General features: G+C 35.8%; 1 pseudogene; it reads left to right on the plus strand.

Moving 5' to 3' along the window:
* Positions 1-2791: 2791 nt before the first annotated feature.
* Positions 2792-8160, plus strand: LOC132640504 (uncharacterized; annotated as a pseudogene).
* The last annotated feature ends 2255 nt before the right edge of the window (positions 8161-10415 follow it).

Genomic DNA, 10415 nt, shown 5'->3' on the forward strand with positions numbered 1-10415 from the left:
AATGCTGGTTTATATCTAAGTTGGTTTGGCATTAGATGCCTCCATAATACAGCTAAACCATTGCTTATGAGAACAGAGTTTCAGATGTTGGTCTGAGATATGATATATTGCATACAACAACATTTGTATGCTTCAGATCAATAAATTTTGATAAATTCTCCCCTCATATTTGGTTCAGGGTCAGGAACTAGATATTTCCATATTTTAGCATTTGATGTGCGGTACATGATTAATGGATATACCATGATGCACACAGATGGATTTTCCCAAAGAAAATGGGGACATATGTCACTAAAATAAGGGGGAGAGAATAAGCAGCTAAGAAATATGTTGTGAATTATCATTAGTATGATCCTCAGATAATTCAAGTCAAATGTTGGAAGCATTTGCTGACCCAACTATTTCATATTTCATCTGCAAAATGCTCCTAATGTCCCTGAAAGGACAGAGTCTACAACATGCATGGAGCATGGTAGACCAATCGGTTCCAAATATATTAATCCTTGAAAAAGGGAGGAGCAAATGATCATAATAAGGAGGCAAAGTGCTATTGAAGAGCCGACGACATAATACTTCATGAAACCTTATGCGAGGTTCAGGTACCTGAAAATAATGAAGTGATGAGATCTCAGTAAGTTATGTCGAATTGCGAACCGATACAACATGATATTTTGTCGACAATATTTTGATACAATATAGCGCGTAATATTGTAAAAGATTATGAGGATCTAAATTCTACGTCTATTAAAGCATGCTAACGTAGAAATTATTATCAAGTGAAATGACGCATCTTGGTAAGCGTAAAGCTTATTGGACCTGTTGTCCAGACACCAGAAGATGTCACATCATTTAAATAGAAATAGATGTTGTCACAACCTATATGAATCACTTGATAATGAAATCTATATGAAAATTCCTGAAGGATTTAAAATGCCTGAAGCAATTAGCTCAAAGTCTCGGGAGATGTATTCAATCAGATTACAAAGATCGTTGTATGGTCTAAAACAATCAGGGCGCATGTGGTACAATCGCCTCAGTAAGTACTTGGTAAATGAAGGTTATATAAATGATGCCATTTGTCCCTGTGTTTTTATTAAGAAAACAAAATCAGAGTTCGTTATAATTGCTGTTTATGTTGATGACATAAACCTAATTGGAACTCCAGAAGAGCTCCAAAAGGCGATTGAATATTTAAAGAAAGAATTTGAGATGAAAGATCTGGGAAAAACAAAACTTTGTCTTGGTTTGCAAATTGAACATTTGACAGATGGGATCTTTATCCATCAATCTGCTTATACCGAAAAGGTTTTAAAACGATTTTACATGGACAATGCGCATCCTTTAAGTACTCCAATGGTTGTTTGCTCACTTAAAGTGAGTAAAGATCCGTTCCGACCTCAAGAAGAAAATGAAGAGCTTCTTGGTCCTGAAGTACCATATCTTAGTGCAATTGGTGCACTTATGTATCTTGCTAACGCTACAAGACCTGACATAGCGTTCTCTGTTAATTTGCTAGCAAGATATAGCTCTTCTCCTACACGAAGACATTGGAACGGAGTTAAGCATGTATTGCGATATCTGAAGGGAACTAGCGATATGGGTCTGTTTTATACTAACAAAGGTAGTACAGATCTTATTGGTTATGCAGATGCAGGTTATTTATCTGATCCACATAAAACTCGATCTCAAACAGGCTATCTGTTTACATGCGGAGGTACTACTATATCATGGCGATCGACAAAGCAGTCCATTGTTGCTACTTCTTCAAATCATGCTGAAATAATCGCTATTCATGAAGGAAGTAGAGAATGTGTGTGGTTGAGATCAGTGATACATTTCATCATAGAAAGATGTGTGTGATACAAAAATACCCACAATATTATATGAAGATAATGCTGCATGCATAGCTCAATTAAAAGGATGTTTCATAAAAGGAGATAGAACGAAGCTCATTTCACCAAAGTTATTCTTCACACATGATCTCCAGAAGTACGCTGATATTGATGTGCAACAAATCCGTTCAAGTGACAATCCTGCAGATTTGTTCACCAAATCTTTACCAACTTCAACTCTTGAGAAGATGATATTCAAGATTGGAATGCGAAGACTCCGACATCTGAATTTTGGTCTTCGTCAGGGGGAGTGAAATACGTGCTGTACTCTTTTTCCCTTAACCAAGGTTTTGTCCTATTGGGTTTTTCTTAGTAAGGTTTTTAACGAGGCAGCTCTCAAAGCGTATTACAAGATATGTGTACTCTTTTTCCTTCATTAGGAATTTTTCCCACGGGGTTTTTTTCTAATAAGGTTTTAACAATGCACATCATCTATGGACATCTAAGGGGGAGTGTTATGAAATATAGAGTATGGATATCCACTACACAAATATAATGCCTCTTCCATTATCTTCCACCATCTTAATGGTTCTTCCATTATCTTCCACCATCTTAATGGTTCTTCCATTATCTCATATATTGAATGACATGTTACCCTTTTGTATGCCTATATGTAGCACTATAAATAGAGGCATAAGTTTTCATATTGAAGACACTTGAACACATTTTGGATGAATAAGAAATCTCTCCTCTTTTGTCACTCTATTTTTATGGTTTTCATCCTTTAATATTATTACTTTTTTAGCTTAATTTTATAACAAAAGTTAGGTATTACCAACTTTATGACTTTTAACTTTTAGCAACTTTTAAATAAAAGTTATCCAAACACCTCCTACTGTTTGACTTTATTTTTGTCAACTTCGTCATCTATTATTCTACAATATTTTATAGACTCTCTGTTCGTTTGTTATAATTTCCACATGACAATGAACTCAATTTATCAAAGTTCAGTTTCTTTTTTTGTTTCTGTTCATAATTTGAGAGAAAAAAGAAAAAAGAAATGGCTCATAACTTTGATTATTCTTCTTCTTCTTCTTCTTCTTCTTCTTTAGTTCCTCCTATGATCGCAAAATTCAGCAAAGTTGACCTTGAAGCAGCACTCATTGACCATATTCAGTGCCGTATTTGCCTTGAAACTGATGGTGAGTTTTCAATCGCCCCTTCATTTTCTTTATGGGTTTTGTTCAACTTGTGAATTTATCGCTTGAAAATATTAGTTGGTTTATGTGTATTATTACGATTCTGTTTGGATTTTAAATGTAAAAAGGAAGTTTTGGGGGGGGGGGGGGGGGGGACAATCGAGTGGTCAACTATTTTTTTGATAATTGTGGTGTCGGGACTAGTTTGAACGCATCTCGACTAATTCCACGAGATACTTGCCACATCCGCCAGCAACATGTACCAACTAACTCTGTCCACCAAGCTAGGACAAATTGGAATAAATCACCTATGTATTTGTCTCTGCTAGGATTTGAACCTACTGGCCAACTATTCTGAATACCTTTAACTTAGGATCATGGTGGAAAAGTAAGTATTTTTGTGGTGAATTGTGATGTTCGAGCCAGCTTACCCTCACCTTGGCAAACTGTCGAGTACGTGCTATCTTCCACCAACATATGTATTGGATAACGGGTTTGCCCCTTGTCCAGCTAAAAGCCAAATTACTGAATGAATATTTTAAATGTGTGTGTGTGTGGGGGGGGGGGGGGGGGGGGGCATTCAATTTCGGGTGTTTGTTTTGTTGGATTGATGATGGTTGGACTTGGTTGCATAGTGGCTTATTTAGAGGAAAAACAAAGTAACAAACATAATTGATTTGCGGTTCAGGCATAGTTGATTGATTGATTTAAATCGTTCAGCTCAAATGGCTGAAAAAAGAAACATTTTGACAAAGAGGAGTTGTAATCTTTTATTGAATGCTCCTTGTTGAATTCTTCCTTGGTTATTGTATCACTATAACATCTTTTAGTGAATAGTTCTAGTCGAGTTTTTCTTTGTTTATCATGTTCAGAGCATATCAGTACTATTTTTGTTAATGAATTCATTGATGCATGATAACCTAGATACTTATGATTATTTTAACTTTTCCTTTTTAGGTAGGGATTTCGTTGTCAAAGTATGTTCACTGAAAATGCCTTGATCAGTGGCGTGCTGTTAAGGTATGTTTTCAGATCATTAGATTTAGTCCGTCAGAAGTTTTAACCTTATCACCTCTAGTTAAGCTTTATTCATCAAAATTGAATATATACCTGTCCCCTAAAGCTTGTCTTTTTTTACAGGAAGGATTTGCATTTTCCCATTGTACGACCTGCAAGGATCCCTTTTACTTGAGGATTAGCGATCTTCATAGAAAATGGCGAACCTTAAAATTTCAGTTCTTTGTGACCACAGACGTTTTGTTCATCTTTCTCGCAGTTCAGCTTGTACGTTTGTGACCCTCTTTACAGTTTTTTTTTTCCCGTCATTTCTAGATATTTCCTTAAAGTAGTGCTTTGGACAATATCTGAAATTGATCAATGACCTTCTGATTCTCCGGGATATAGCTTCACTGGGATACTTAGTGTATGTGATTGATAGGCACCGGATGTTTTGGCTTCGTTTGCATTGGGGGTTTGGTAGCGAACTAAGCTTCTATTACATATGCGGTAAAATATATTTGTTTGCAGTAGTTATCAGCATTTGTTAATGTATGTATGTCAAACTGTTATTTTGTCTATTCTTTCGTCCGGTTGGATGACCTATCCAGATAGATGCACGAAACGACCACATGTTCAGATACAGTTGTTACCTACCCATGTTGACATGTAACTTTGGTACCAATAGTTCCCGAAGACCTGATTTTCCCTGCTGGTTTTGGAATTATATGTCTTATTTAGTTGTATTGGTAAATGAGATTTGGTCGGGAGTGGTGGAAAAGTATGAGATAAACAATATTTACTTAGCTATTTCAGAGCTTTCATGTCGTAAGAGTGCAAAACCCTTGAATGGCTATTCTATTGGAACTTCGGATATAAGAACCAAAAAAAAATAAAAAAATGGTTCAGTGGCAAACACAACACATAAAGTAATTCAGAGGCCGATCTAAAATTTTGAGTTTATAAGTGTTGGATGTAGAAAGACAGCTTATTAGGATTTGGATAAATTATTTATACCTATTAAGTGTCTGTATTTTGTCAAAGCTACTGGATTTTGCTGGACTCGTAACTAGAACTCTAGCTCTGCCCCTGTTTGAAAGTATGGTTTAAGTGCACATCATGAGTTCAAACTATGGCAGTGACTAAAACCTGGTAGGTGAATGGTAGAGGTGCGGAATCACAGTTCACTGAGTTTTGAACTTGTGCGCGTAATTGGGGTTGGAGGAGCTAACTCAAAAATTTCTCGGTTATCAAATAGAAGAAAAAAGAAAAAGGAACCAGCTGAAACAAACAGAAATGAAATAGAAAACAGTAGGAACAACCATGATAAAAGAGCGTGAGGTCTGGAGATTGACGGGGTCTTTTCTTCTCTCATGCCTATTTAGAAGGAAACATAACCTTTTTGTATGTCCGTCAGAGCATGAAAGGAACATCCTTGATCCATATATCTCTCAAGATGTAAATAGTGCATCATCCAAAATTCTGACTCTACTTTTTCTTCTGACTCTACTATTTTCAGTATATAGTGATTCTCAAAAGATTATATGAGTTAATTTTATTGCTATTGGTTGGCTTTTATGCAGGGGCTAATTTTATTGCTATTGGTTGGCTTTTATGCAGGGGCATTATTGTTTTTTCCTTTGATTGGTGTATCTGGTTGTTTCTTAGCTTGCTTTGACGACAATGTGCGTGAGGATTTGGGTCAGCCCTGCCGAAATGCGTTGTGTTGTTGCTGTTGCGCCGGGTACAAATAATGTGTTTCATGTTCCCTTTGTTTTTCATTATGTGCTTCCGGATCATAGTATAACGTTAATACTGCAGTCTTCTTTCTTCCTGTTTTCCTCCTGCTCTTAAAGACCAAGAAACAAGTAATGAAAAGATAACACACATGTTAAGTTTCTTCTCTATGGCTTCTGCCCTCTATGGGCTGAGCCAAAACATTTGATAAGGGGTTCAAGAAAAAGGTACGAACCCGCAACCATGGGCTCAATAGTAGGCGCCTCAGCCGCTGAACTGAGTTCTCCATTATGTTAAGAGGATGCAACATTAATATTATACATGAATAAAAATAATTGACCCCATATATATGGTGCAATTTTCCGACGAAGGGGGTTCGATTGACACCCCTTGCACCCCTGTAGTTCCGCCCCTGCTGCCCTCTATTTGTTATTATTGGACTCTGCGCCTTTCGCGGAGCCAGGATTTTCACTAAGGGGAATTTAGCAGTATAAAGGAAATAACACACCAAGAAGCCAAGGGGATTCAATATTTACTATACATTGAAAAATAATTTTGACCTTGTGTGTACAGTGTAATTTTTTTCCGCCTGTCTGCGACGAATTCATAAACATTGTCTTCAAACCTATCCAAATAAGAATAGTAGGGTCATCATGAAAATCTGTAGCTGCCTTTATCAGGAAATTGCCCATTATCTGCTGCTATAGCCACGAGTGGAGCTAGGGTACCGGAAGAGGGTTCATCCCAACCCCCTTCGTCAAAAAGTTACGGTGTGTATATAAGGTCAATATAATTTTTTTGTGTTTATATAGTAATGTTGGTTCCCTAGGCTTCTTCCTATTTTTACTTCGTTATACTTTGAATTCTGGCTCCGCAATTGGATATAGCATTGTGTTTGGCATGTGAAATCACCTTCGGGTCCTTTTCTAAAGTTGGTAAGTTTTTGCAGACATCACGAGGAAGTAAAACTCTAAAGAATCTTTCGATTGTTTGATTTTCGTCTTCTAATTTTTTGTTTCTTTTTGATATTTTATCTACTGCATTAACGTCTTGTACTGTAGTTGCTGAGAATTGTTTTTTCTTTCTGATCCTTTTTCATATATTTGCAGAATGTGTGCAGATTGCTATAGGCCTCATACAGGTTCAACTTCTATGTGCACTGATTCTGACATATGCTCCTCGAATTGTTGCACGGACTGTGAATGTGAGAATTGCTTAGGATGTGATGGTGATGAATCCGGGACGCCGGTATTATTAATTATGGCCGTAATTGTGCTAGGACTATTTGCCATTGTTGGCATGTTTTACAGTGTTTTGGTTGCTACGATGGTTGGACAGAGAATTTGGCAGCGACACTACCACATACTTGAGAAAAGAATGCTGACAAAGGTAAAGCTTCTCCCTAGTTTTTGTTCCTCTCTTTCAAATTGTTTGTCATTGTCTAGGGGCTGATCTACACAAGTAACGGGTAAGACAGTAGCTGTGGCCAATACTCCGTATTATTTTTAAGAAATTCACGTAGGAGTCGTTTAGTAGGGTGTATAAGAATAGTACTAAATAGGGTGTATTAGTAATACTGAGATTAGTTATGCTGAAATTATTTTTTATCGACTGTCTGGTTTGTTGTATAAGATAACATGCATTGCATAATTTCTAAACAATAGTAATAAATAGTGTGTGTTAGAATAGGAATATTACTGGTATGGTTAATGCCATGATTTACTATGTATAAGAATATAACTAATACAGGTATTAGTTCTACATAGGTTGAAAACACTATCAAACAAGGAATTAAATAATACCAAAGTTGTATTATTTTCTCTAACACTTCCTACCAAACAACCCCTTAATAGTATAAAATACCTATCTCGAACTCAATCGTCTTACCCTAGAATCTAGAACCCATAAACTTAAGATCTTGGATCCGTCTATGCTATTGTTATATATCTGATATGCTAATTCTTTGTATAGGAATATGTCGTGGAGGACGTAGGCGAGGTGGCGGATAATTATTGGTCACCGCCGCCACTGCCACAGGAGCATGTTCAGCAGCTGGAATCACTTAGGTTTCTATAAGCTTGAAGGAGTTAACAAAGGAAAAACAGATGAATTACAACATAATATTCACTCAAGTCTATATTGTAGTTGGATCTCCAAAGGACAATTCTTACACACCAATTGAAGTTTTCTATGAACTCAATAAGTTTTCACTTATGTGCATAGTTTGTGAATGACCACATGAATTTAATTGTTGAAGAAACTGATCATTTATAAGTTAAATGAAGCAACAGGAAGCATTTGACCAACTATAGGTCTCTTCAAGAAGCCTCTTCTCATAATCATTTGAGAGATCACTTTCCTACTAATGTCAAACTAGCAAGTATTATCATATTCTATATATATATCGACTCCTCCAAGGGTTTAAATATGTTTAAGTCCACACTACACGCACAAAACTTTTATAAACATTTTGTTTTCATCAACCTAGGAGTAAGGATGCCAGATGGTATCAAAATTAAGTCATACACAGAAAAAGTAAAACCAAGTGCACATTAAACCAATTGGATGTGGTTAAAGATAAGAACAAGTTACAGTCTCGTAATTGCAACTTATCTTGTTCCAGTCTGACAGGAGTTTAATCACTATTTTTTTTTTATATTATTAATTTACCTAAAAGATAAAATAAACTTTATTAAAGCTGAGAATCTGCCATTTATAAATTTGGGTTGAATGTTTTTACCTATTTCTCTAGATAATCGATTATTAACATTTTTGTCCCAACTTCTTTACTTGTAACTTATTCCTTCTGTCCCAAATTATTTGTCGTAATTGGTAAAATAATTGTCTCAAATTATTTGTCATTTTAGAAGTTCAAAATAGAATTAATTGTTTCTATTTAGCATTTCACCTTTAGTAGTTATTATTCTTGAAGATTACAAACACCTCAATATGGGGTCATGTTATGATTGCTCAAATACCAACGAAATGTAAAATTATTAGGAACCCTTCCTAATTTTATTAAGAGTGTGTAAAAAAGAATGACGACAGATAATTTAGACGGAGGGAGTATCTTATTTAATTTTGACGGGACGTTTACTTAGCACGGGGCCAGACGTAAGCCTCATGGATCTTTGAAATTTTAATTTATAATGAGTAAAATATTACAATAATATAAACATTACAAAAAATACATTAATAGTTCAAAAAAAGTCAAAAACATGATTAAAGAAACTCATATTGACAAAACTTCTAACATGATTTTACAAGCGTAAATAACCGCAAAGGCTCAAATATGCCCCTAACCTTTGCGAAATTGTACACATATACCCGTCGTTAAAAGGTTGGCTCAAGTATGCCCCAACGTTTTTTTTTTTTGCGCCATATCTGCCCTTATGCTAACGGTGCCCACAAAAACTCGGGTCCCCCTCTTTTTATGACCTGTACCCGCTGCCCTGCGCGAACCCAACAAATTTAATACCAACGTTATTATTTTCTCTAATTTCACTCTCTCTCTTCTCTTAGTTTAGTTGACCCATTTCACTAGGGTTTGCGCCGTCGTATTAGCTAAGGTTTTCGTTGTTGTTTGATAGGAGAAGGGTCGTCATTGCTGTTTTCCGGTCGTATTAGCTAAGATCTGAGTTTTTATTTCATCTATTTATCATTTGTATGCTAGTTAGGGTTTTTCTGAACTGTTTGTTTGTGGGTTAAGTTAGGGTTTTATATAGTAAGAGAGATTCAGTATTTTATTGTGTTTTTAGGCATCTATTTCTGATTTAAATATGCCCGTTAGTGTTTTTTTCAAGTGTCTGTGTGTGGGTTCAGTTAGGGTTTTATATAGTAAGTGAGATTCGAGTATTTTATTCTTGTTTATAGTTGTTTATGTACGTTTAAATACTAAAGAACACATATCTGGTCATTACAGTTGATTTTTTTTTTTTAGGTTGCTGTGGTTCATAATCAAGTAAAGTATTCCTCTTTTAGCTATTTGTCATTAAAGGTGTGTTTTTTTTAGCTGTTGTGGTCCTTTAAAGGTGATGATGTTTTGGTAGTTGGGAGCACTTTGTCTGGTTTTGATGTTTTATGGCTTTATTTACTGATGTGGTCCCCCATTTGTGTCCGCTTTTTCTATTGTTTTCAGGTGCTGTCCGTGAAGATGATTGAGAAAGTGGATTTGGTCTTCCACTATGGGGGTAATTGGGTCTTTTCACATGACATAGTCTATAATAGGAAGTTGATGCACACTTTGGTTGGTTGTGAAGCTTATATGATTACTTATAAATCTGTTTGTGAAGAATTTACAAAACATTGTGGGTTTAGAGTTGTTAAACAACTTCTAGTGACTGGCCCCTCTGGGAGGTATTACTTGGTTACTGCTGATGCTTATTCTCTAAAGAATTCAAGGATATTAACTTCTTTGTTGTTGATGCATCTGAACTAAAGGTTTTTGCTCGAAATATCACTCACCACACAGAAACATATTCCATAGACTTTGATGTAGCCTCTGAATGTGATAAAGAAAAATCAGATGATTCTTCTGAATCTGCTTCTGCAGCTAATGAAGTGTCAATGAAAGAAAAAAAGAGGGTTGTAACTGATAAGTTGGAACATTTTCAAGAGTGAGAGATAGGTATGACTTTCAAGGATGTTTATG

The sequence above is a fragment of the Lycium barbarum genome, chromosome 5 (assembly GCF_019175385.1).
Source record: "Lycium barbarum isolate Lr01 chromosome 5, ASM1917538v2, whole genome shotgun sequence".
Classification (NCBI taxonomy): Eukaryota; Viridiplantae; Streptophyta; class Magnoliopsida; order Solanales; family Solanaceae; genus Lycium; species Lycium barbarum.